Here is a 10,704-nt window from a genome sequence, read left to right as displayed (position 1 = left end):
CCTCCCACTCGTCCACACCTCCCCCCCCCCCCCCCTCCCCCTTCTATATATGCCGATGCAAACGTCTAACTACCAACTTATTTTTCAATTCTTTTTATTAAAGCAAAAATTAATTTTACAGTTTTTAGGATTTACTACTTGTTTTTTAACAATTGTCCTTTCTTCTTGCCAATGCTCTTCTAATTTAACTTTATCTTTGTTCTTGGTATTGAAGAGCACTGGAGTAACGGTTAAGTTGTCTCTGTGTGACATGTAGGTCACGAGTTCGAACCGTGACTACTGATGCTTGCATTAGGGTAGACTGCCCACATTATTGTATTGGGAAAAAACTGAATTTAAATATTGAAGATGACGTGTCATGACACGTGGACCGGTCAAATAGTCAAAGCATGGCAATCAGTTAGAAGACACGAGCAACAACAGATGCGGGAGAGAAGATACTTAAAGGCACGAGCTATTATTCAGATGAAACGAGACTCGTACCTGTTCGAGTCATTTAAAGCTCGAAGATCAGAAGGAATTGAAGACATGAATCTGATAGCGTAAAAGAGTCCAAATTCAACATTAAATGCCAAATACGTTAGAGAATTTGTATTTAATAAGAATGATTGAGTAACGTTTCTTTTAATGTCATTTATTGCTCGTAATTGCCTCATTAAGACAAAGGCATTACACTTTCTCTTAGAATTAACTATAAAAGGAGAAAGTCACAACATCTGTAGGACACGAAATATCACTGCGATTATATTGAAATATATACTTATTCATTGCTTTATTGTTGTTCTAAAAATCTCTCATTTCTTGATTATCAGTAACTCGATTTCTCTCTTAAATTCTAGCTTTAACCAAATATTCAGTTTTTTGGTTAAACAAATTGGTTCGTTTACCGGGAATCTGATAATCTATTCTCTTTAAGTTACATTTTATCTGTTGTTATCATCATGTCGAACAACAACAACAACAATAACAGTGAAAATACCTTGGGAAACCATGAAAATCAAATCCATCAAAATCAAGGTGATTTACAAAACATTAACGTGGTTCCCTTCCCTCAAAATTCACCACGTCAATCTNGTTGTTCTCAAAGTCTATCATTTCTTGATTATCAGTAACCCGATTTCTATCTTAATTTCTAGCTTTAACCAAATATTCAGTTTTTTGGTTAAACAGTAGAGCTGGGGTCAAATAACACAGAAGAATCCCTGCGGCAGACTGAGATAATACTTGTAATCACCGCATCTGAAACAATTGCATCAGGCCTAGCTGGAAGTGCATGGAAGCAAGCCTAGTCACCCCCGGATCGACCTCCCCTTCTGGGGCGACCCCTAGATGACTGTCCCCCACCCCTAGCTGGCTGGGTGGGTGGTGAAGTGGCTGGGGCTGAGGCTGATGGCTGACCCCTCTGCTGAGAACGACGAAGACACTGTCTCCACAAGTGGCCCATCTCTCCACACTCATAGCAACTCCTGGGTGCTGGAGACGGGGACTGATGGGAACCCCTAGCACCGGAATGACTAGCAGACGCTCCTGGCATAGAAGAGTCCTGAACTGATGGAGCACGGGACGAATCCTGGGCTGGAAGTGCACTGAGCGAGGAATGACCCTGCTGAGAACCGTGAGAACCATGGCCTGATGATGCCCCACGATAACCTGGGCGAGCTGACTGAGCATGCCTGAACTGACGGCCTCTTCCGTGCTGAAACTGGCCCCTCGAAGGAGCACCCCCATAACTACCATGACCACGAGGTCTCTTGGCCTCCCTCTCCTCGCGCTCCTGGCGACGAACTGACTCAATCTCACGAGCAATATCCACAACCTCCTCAAACGTAGAACCTGACACTCTCTCCCTAGTCATGAGAACTCGAAGCTAGTAGGTGAGGCCATCAACAAACCTCCCGATCCTCTCTCTCTCTCCGTAGCAACCATCCAAATAGCATGTCGAACTAACTCTGAGAACCTCATCTCGTACTGAGTAACAGTCATATCTCCCTGTCTCAACTGCTCGAACTGCCTACGGAGCTCCTCCCTACGGGACTGTGGAACATACTTCTCCAAAAATAGAGCGGAGAACTGTTGCCAAGTTAGAGGTGCCAAACCAACAGGCCTACGCCTCTCATATGCCTCCCACCAAGTGAAGGCAGCTCCAGTAAACTAAAAGGTCGTGAATGCAATCCCGCTGGTCTCTAGAATACCTGCGGTGCGAAGAATCCTCTGACATCTGTCTAAGATGCCCTGGGCATCCTCGCCCTCAGCACCACTGAAAGTAGGAGGCTGGAGTCTGCTAAACCTCCCCAATCTGCGCTGCTCATCCTCTGGCATAACTGGAGCTACGTAACCCTAAGCAGCTGCCACCGGCTGGGCTAGTGGTGCCTCCGATGTCTGCACTCCCTGAACTACCGGATCAGGTGTGCGGGCGGCGGGAATCTGAGAGCCTCCCCCTGCCTGAGAAGTGGTTGCGGCAGTAGAGACCGCGACCGCCTGAGCAAGACTCGTACATACTGTCAAAATCTGGGCCAAAGTCTCCTGAAGACCCGGAATCACAATGGGCACAGCTGGTGCCTGAGCTGGTGCTGCTGGAGGGTCCACAACTAGGACCTGCTCCTGAACTGGGGCGGCTGGTGGATCAGCAGGTGCTGCCCCAGCTGCTGTGGGGGCTGCACCTCTGCCCCTACAACGGCCTCGACCACGTCCTCGGCCTCTAGTGGCTCCAACTAGTGGTACTGGTGGTCGTCCATCCTGGCCAATCGCTCGTGTCCTCACCATCTGTGAGAGAATAGAATAGCAGAAGTTTAGTACTCGGATCAAAAAATTGGCACGACAAGAATTTCAAGAATACGGAATTTTCCTAAAGGTTCTACAGCCTCTCGAGGATAAATACAGACGTCTCCGTGCCGATCCACGAGACTCTACTAAACCTGCTCATGACTCGTGTGACCTATGTAACCTAGGCTCTGATACCAACTTGTCATGACCCTAAACCCAACCCGGTCGTGATGGGGCCTCTCGTGAAGACAAGGCCAGCCGACACACTTCCAATTCACTTTAAAGCAATTAAAATAATAACTACTAAGTCTTTAATCAGAAAAAAACCCAAAATAAGCATTTAACGGTATAATTTGCGGAAATAAAAACCAACACAGCCCGACATCAGGGTGTCACCAGTCATGAGCATCTAGAACAATACTACAAGTCTGAAAGTCCACTCCACTACTACATAACTGAATCAAAGGAAATAAGATAGAGGGAGAATGCACTGGGCTACGAATCGCCAAGCAGCTGCCTAGTAAATCTCCGAAGATCTGCTGGAACTATCAACCCTCAGTAGCGGGACCCGTAGCGCCCGAATCTGCACACAGGGGTGCAGGGAGTAAAGTGAGTACTCCAACTCAGTGAGTAATAAAAATAAATGAAGACTGAGCGATATAAAATCACGTTAAACACAATATTAAGCTATAAGAGGCACAACAAAATCAATAAATATAATTAAGCAGGGAAATCTCATAAACACCTTTTAAGCAGTCAAACAATATATAGGAAGAACAACTAGAAAAGGTAAACACATAAGAACTGCCCCTCGGGCTCAGTAACAACAATAGAATCAGCCCTCGGGCAATATCACAGAACAAGACCAGCCCCTCGGGCTATATCTCATATCACAATGGGTACCCGCGCTCACTGGGGGTGTACAGACTCCGGGAGGGGCCCCTTACGGCCCAAGCGCAATATCAAGCCATCTCGTGGCATCATAAACAGGCTCTCGGCCTCATATCAATCACAAGCCACCTCATGGCGTACAATCTCAGGCCCTCGGCCTCAGTGTCATAATCAGTGTATCACTGCTGCGGCGTGCAGCCCGACCCAAAAGTATCCTCACAATACAGGCCCTCGACCTTACTCAGTCAGAATCTCATAAGCCCCTCAGGCAATAGTAAAATATGAAACTCAGCTCAAAACATCTTTTAAAATATCATTTAAGGTGTTTAAAACAGAATAACTTAGCTGAGTTTTTGAAACCAGTAAAATATGGCAGGACTGAGCACAAATGTGAAATCAAATAGTGAGGAAAATATTAGTAAAAATCCCCTAAGGGTTCAAACAGTTGGCACGAAGCCTAAATATGGCATTTAGCCCAAAACATAATAATATCAAACAATTAGCTATCAAATACGCAGTAAAACAGTCATTCGGGATGGACTAAGTCACAATCCCCAACGGTGCACGATCCCACGCTCGTCATCTAGCGTGTGCGTCACATCAACATAGCCGAACGTTGTGTAATCCGGGGTTTCATACCCTCAGGACAGCATTTAAAATCATTACTCACCTCAATCCGGCCCGAAATCTAGCTCGCAATGCCTTTGCCCTTCGAATCGATCTCCGGATGCTCCGAATTTACCAAAATCAGAACGTAACCATTAACTTATGCTAAAGGGATGAAGTCCACTCGAAAATGATCGAAAAACATCGCAAAATCCGAAATTACCAAAACCCGGCCCTCGGCCCTCGGGCCCACGTATCGAAATTCGATAAATTTTACGTCATTAGATTCCTTATCTCCCCACGAGTTCATACATATCAAAAGTTCCAAAATCCGACCACAAATGGTCTTTCAAATCCTCAATCAAAAGCCTAGGTTTCTAAGCCCTAGTTTCTCTAAATTTTCCCTTAATTACAGCTCTAATACGCGAATTAATACCATAAAAATGAGTTTTCATAACCCTAAACCTTACTTCAATGATGTCTCCTTGATTTCTCTCTTCAAAATCGCCCAAAGCTCCAAAATTCGTGTTTAAAAGTGAGAAAACCTTCTGAAAATCGCGAAGGAACTAACTTATATTTTCTGTCCAGACATTTCCGCATCTGCGGCCATTTCAATGGATCTGCGGTACCGATTCTGCGGTACCGCTTCTGCGGTCAAGACCGTCGCATCTGCGGTCCCCACTTGAATCCGCATTTCTCGCATCTGCGGTTCCATATCCGCACCTGTGCCATCGCAGGTGCGGTTCCTCCAATCGCATCTGCGGTTTTCTGTCTTCCTAGCTCCCTTCCGCTTCTGCGGCTCCTCTCTCGCATATGCGGCGCCGCACCTGCTGTCCCCAATCCGCAGGTGCGGAAATACCAGAAGCAGCACAATCTGCAGCTGCAACAATTCCTCAAACTCCTCGTCAACCATCCGAAATTACCCCGAGGCCCCCGGGACCTCAACCAAAAGCACAAACATATCCCATAACCTTATTCAAACTTGTACCAATCTTCAAAACACCTCAAACGACATCAAAATCACCAAAACTCCTCGAATTCAAGCCTAAGGTTCTAAATTCTTCCGCATTCTGCTTTTGATCAAAAAGTATACCAAACCACGTCCGAATGACCTGAAATTTTGCACACACATCCCAAATGACATAACGAAGCTACTTCAACTTCCGGAATCCCATTCCGACCCCTATATCAAAATCTCACCTATCAACCGGAAAATGCCAAAAACTCAATTTCGCCAATTCAAGCCTAATTCTACTCCGGACCTTCAAAAATACATTCTGATCATACTCCTAAGGCCCAAATCACCTCCCGAAGCTATCTGAACCATCGGAACTCATATCCGAGCCCTCTAACACATAAGTCAACATCCGGTTGACTTTTCCAACTTAAGCTTTCCTAAAAGAGACTAAGTGTCTCAAACCTTCTCAAAACTTTTCCGAACCCGAACCAACCAACCCTATCACATATAAAATCGATAATTAAAGAAAATAGAAGCAGAAATGGGGAAATGGAGCGGTAACTCATGAGACGACCGACCGGGTTGTCACAATATCAAATAGTGTATCTACGGGATGACACGTTTAGAAATCACCTATGTAAGTGTGAGGTGTTAGCCGCTTCAAGGAGAACTTTGTAAGGCCAGTTCTCTACGAACTTATGAAACCAGGCGGTGTTCATGGATGAAACGAACACAACAATGAGAAGGGTTGGTTGGTATACACCAAAGTTCGACGGTTCAAAGATATCAAATCTACCGATTGACCGAGTATATCCGACATAAGTTCACTACGGAAAGTTTAAAGGGAAACCTACTTATCCAGATGCAATTAATCCTTGCTTGCGAATCACACAGTTTTTCGTGCATATTTCCGTGATATAGACCATTCCCCATTCATGTGGGGATTGTTGGGATTTTAAGTATATGATATGCTTAAAATAGGGTGAATGGGAAATGGAGGGAAATGAAATTTTTAAGTGAAATTTTAAGTTCCCCCCTTGGCAAAGGGACATTGTCCCATATTGGAAGAGGAAGAGGTTTTTTATGGGTATATAAGCCATTGCTCTTCTTCTAGCTCTTAAAGAGTTGAGAAAAAGGCAAGCCTCACGCCGTCGTCGTCGCTCGCTCGCTCGGCTTCGGCTTCAGCTTCGGATTCGGATTTGGATTTGGATTTGGTCAAATGATTGATTGATTAATTTTTTGGACCAAATTTATTTGTTAATAGTAAAATATTAACAGAAATGTTATCAAATATTTGTTTTAATAACAGAATATTAATATTAAAATAAATATTAATATTAAATCCAATCCGTTTTTCAGTTGTGTAACTGAAAATTAAACTACCCTCTTCAATTTTCCCTTTTTATTTTCCCTCTTTATTGTTGAGTAAATAGACATTTATGTTATGGCATTTATGCTGTGGCCGTTTTGCATAAACAGCCATTCTGAAGAGTTGCACCTCTTCAGATTTCAGCCCAACTTTGGCTATAAATACAAGACTATTCTGCTCAAAATTTATATATGAATTTTTTGAGTTCTTCTCCTCTCTTCTGCATATTTTAACTTCAAAGAAAGCAACAGTAAGTGTGATTTGCTATCGAACTTTGTGTTCGTTGAAACACTAGGGTTTGAAGTACACTACACCAGTGTGTAATTCGTTCTATCCTGGGAGGAAATAATCCATAACCTTGGGTACTAGGAGAGGATTAAATTCCTTAAGGAAACACTGTGAATTCAGTGGGCTCGAATTAAAATTCTGTTTCTGTTTTTCATTTATGTTTATGTTCATTTATATTTTCCACAATTATTTTACAAATACAGTTTACTAACACGAATATTCTGCACAATTTAAGGTATTCAAATTCTATTAAAAATTAATCTTATCGAAAACAATACTTCTCAGGAAAACATACCCCTTATAGTAACTACTCCCTCTATTCCAATTTATATGGCATTTTTGTTTTTTCGAGATTTAAACTTCTTAATTTTTATTGTATATTTGAACATAGAATATGTAAGTTCTTTGAAATAAAATTTACATATTCAAAAATTATATAAAAATACTATAGTCATAATAATTAATAATTTAAAATATTTAAAAGGCATATGAAAAAATTACATTTAAGAACAACTCGTTTGACTCTCGAAATCCAAATGCCATCACATAAATTGGGACGGAGGGAGTAGTTTTTAGCTTATTATCTCTCCTTTTTGCATCTGTTCTATTGTCTTGAAAAACTCTTTATTTATTACTAATTCACTTAGAATTATAGTGTTCTAAGAAAATTTAGTTTGTTTATCTTATACTTAAAGCATTAACAAAACTTAGATCTTTTGAATAACTAAGCAATATGTAGAAAAAGAATTAATAAGGAAGAATTTGAAAAAGAATATATGGACCGCCCTAACATATATTGAGTCATCTACTCCGGATCATCAATATCATATTCTCAAAATAAAACTACACATAAAATCAAGTATATGATGCGATCTTGAGTATTTATCTATTATCAATATCTAGAAAAGGAATTAATAAAGAAGACTTTGAAAAAAAATATAAAGACCATCCTAACATATATTGAGTGATCTACTTCGGATCATCAATATCATATGTTCAAAATAAAATTACACATAAAATCAAGTATATCCGATCTTGAGTATTTATCTATTATCAATATCTAGAAAAGAATTAATAAGAAATACTTTGAAAAAGAATATAAGGACTATCCTAACACACACGATGTCATTTTCACTGTTCTCGAGCACATGAAAAAGAATATAAGGACCATAGTTTCATATATTATGTGCCTTGCATTTTACATGCTTTAATGATAAATTACGCTTTATTTGCACGTAATGGAGTCTATTTTATGTGTAGGTGAATTGGAGATAAAAGTAGAGCAAAATGGATACCTAAACGTTGAAAGTGTGCTCGAGAACAGTGAAAAGGAGAGGCCAGGCAAAAGCCAGCTCAACCAGGCTTTAGCCTGGCAAGGCCAGCTGAAGGTCAGGCTGAGGCTGGCGTTAGGCTGGCGACGCCAGGCCTGGGGCCAGGTCCAGTCCGGGTTTTGAAGACTTAAATTGTTTCCCAGCTTGACTAGGATTTGACCTACACGTTTAGGTCTTTTCCTACACATATAAATAAACCTAAAAACGTCACTTTGAACAACTTTAGACGGAATTGGATAGAGGAGGCCGACATTAGACTAGAGATTCGACCTAAGGAGGCAAGAACACACTAGGAGCAAGGCGGAGAATTCTTCTACGAGTTTTTCACCTCCTTCTTCCTATTTCCATTATTGGCTATAAATTCTAGTATTGTAGTTATGCATACTATTATGAATAGCTAATTTGTTATCTAAGGTTAACCTATTGGAGGATGATTTTCCTGTTACGTTAATATAGATTTGATGTAGTATTTTCTCTATTTGTTCAACTAAGTTATTATTGTGGTTGGTTGAAGAGCTCTCAATCGACTGTGCCTATTTAGTGTGTACTACTCGGGAGAGAGTGCATATTTAGGTAGTTGTTAAACAACATCACTCCTAACGTATATGAGGGATCAATACGGAGGGTTTAAAGGTGGGATTAGGGATAACAAAACCTTGGTGCGATCCGAGTGAGCCGTACTTAATGCCAGCTAGCGTAATTCGGGAGAATATGTCTAGTAAATTGTGGTAGTTACTCGGGAGAGAACTACGACACTCAGAGCGCTCATGATCGGTAGAGAATACTTAGGCGAAATTATAGAAGACATAGCGGGAAGGATTCCGACAATTGGAAAAATCATAACTCTAGACCTCCTTAATCTTTTCTCCAACCCTTAGTATCCCTAGTTGTAATCTACTAATTTAATTTGTTAGTTAATTAGATACAAGAATCTTAATATTTATAACATAGGAATTGTTCGAGCTTGTCTTCTTAGCAATATTGAACAGCTGTAGCTAAGTCTTAGTTCTCTGTGGGATTCGACTTCGAACTTTTAGACCGGATTATATTTGCAGCGACCGCTTATCCTTTTTAGGATTAGAGTTGGGTGTGATTAGAATCCACTTCAGACCACTAATATCATATGCTCGAAATAAATTACACATAAAATCAAGTATATCCAATCTTGAGTATTGATCTTGTCCATTTTTTGAATTTTCATATAAAATCAACTATATCCGATTTTGATTAGCCTATCACCAATATATGAAGAGAAAAAGAAGGAAGACTTTGAAAAGAATATAAGAAAAATGGGAAAAGAACATTGACCCATAATAGGAAAAAGACAGAAATTATTAATATCCTATCCCAACTTTCAACTATACCCTAAAATAAGTATATTAAATATTTCCCCTTCTTTTAGGGAGAGAGAGGGTGGGTTTTGAAATGACATCCATACAAATTGTCACCATTCAATTTGGTCGTCGAAGACTTTGCTCACATGGTTACATAGTATTAAACCATAACATGAATATATATTCTTTTTATTTATTTCTCATCCTATATTTGGTAATCGTATTGAGGTTTTGACTAATTTGAATTTACGTCGTGTAAAATTTATAACAGACGAAAGGTTCAATATCAGGAGTTTTTCATTCTCAAGATTCAAACCCGAAGACGTTTGGTTAAGGATATAGAGAGATCCTTTCTATTTTGTCAGTTTCTATGATAGCACTATAATAATCATTTGTGAAAAAAAGAGAAAGAATGACTAATATAATATATGCTTGACTTCACTGTGGATATATATAATCTCATGTACAATGCCAAAATGGGAGTTCATATGATTAATCAATTATATGTCCTTCTCTCTTTTTTTATAAATTACAGAATGGAAAATGACAGAAATTATTAATATCCTATTCCAACTTTCAACAATACCCCAATTAGTAAATATGTAAAATATTTCCCTTTCTTGTGTGTGTGTTTTTGTGTGTGTGTGTGGAGAGGGGGGGGGGGGGGTTGTCAAGTGACATCCATACAAATTGTCACCATGCTATTTGGTCGTCGAAGACTTTGGGCACCATGGTTAAATAATACCGTTGAGCACCCATAATTTAAAAATTCTAAATTCGGCATTGCGTTTTAGTAGTGTTCGCCAAAATGCGAATTTAAAAATCTACATTAAGAGGTAAACTATTTTTTATAAAAGACGACTTTATGCATATAGAACTCGAACTCAAGAATTTTGGTTAACGATAAACGAGTACTATCACTTCATTACTATCTTGATCGGTGCAATTGTTTAGTGTCAGATTCTTGGAAAGACAGCAATATATTCACATACAGCTAAGCAATTATAATTGTTTGTAAAAAAAGAATGGCTGATATATGCTTGACTTCACAGTGGATGTCTCATATACAATGCCACAATGGGAGTTCATATAACTAATCATAATTATATATCCTTTTCTCTCTTTGTTATAAACCAATGTTTCCCACTTATCTCACTTTGCTTT

Source organism: Nicotiana attenuata, chromosome 6 (genome assembly GCF_001879085.1).
Source record: "Nicotiana attenuata strain UT chromosome 6, NIATTr2, whole genome shotgun sequence".
In the NCBI taxonomy this organism is placed as follows: Eukaryota; Viridiplantae; Streptophyta; class Magnoliopsida; order Solanales; family Solanaceae; genus Nicotiana; species Nicotiana attenuata.
This window is presented reverse-complemented; position numbering follows the sequence as displayed.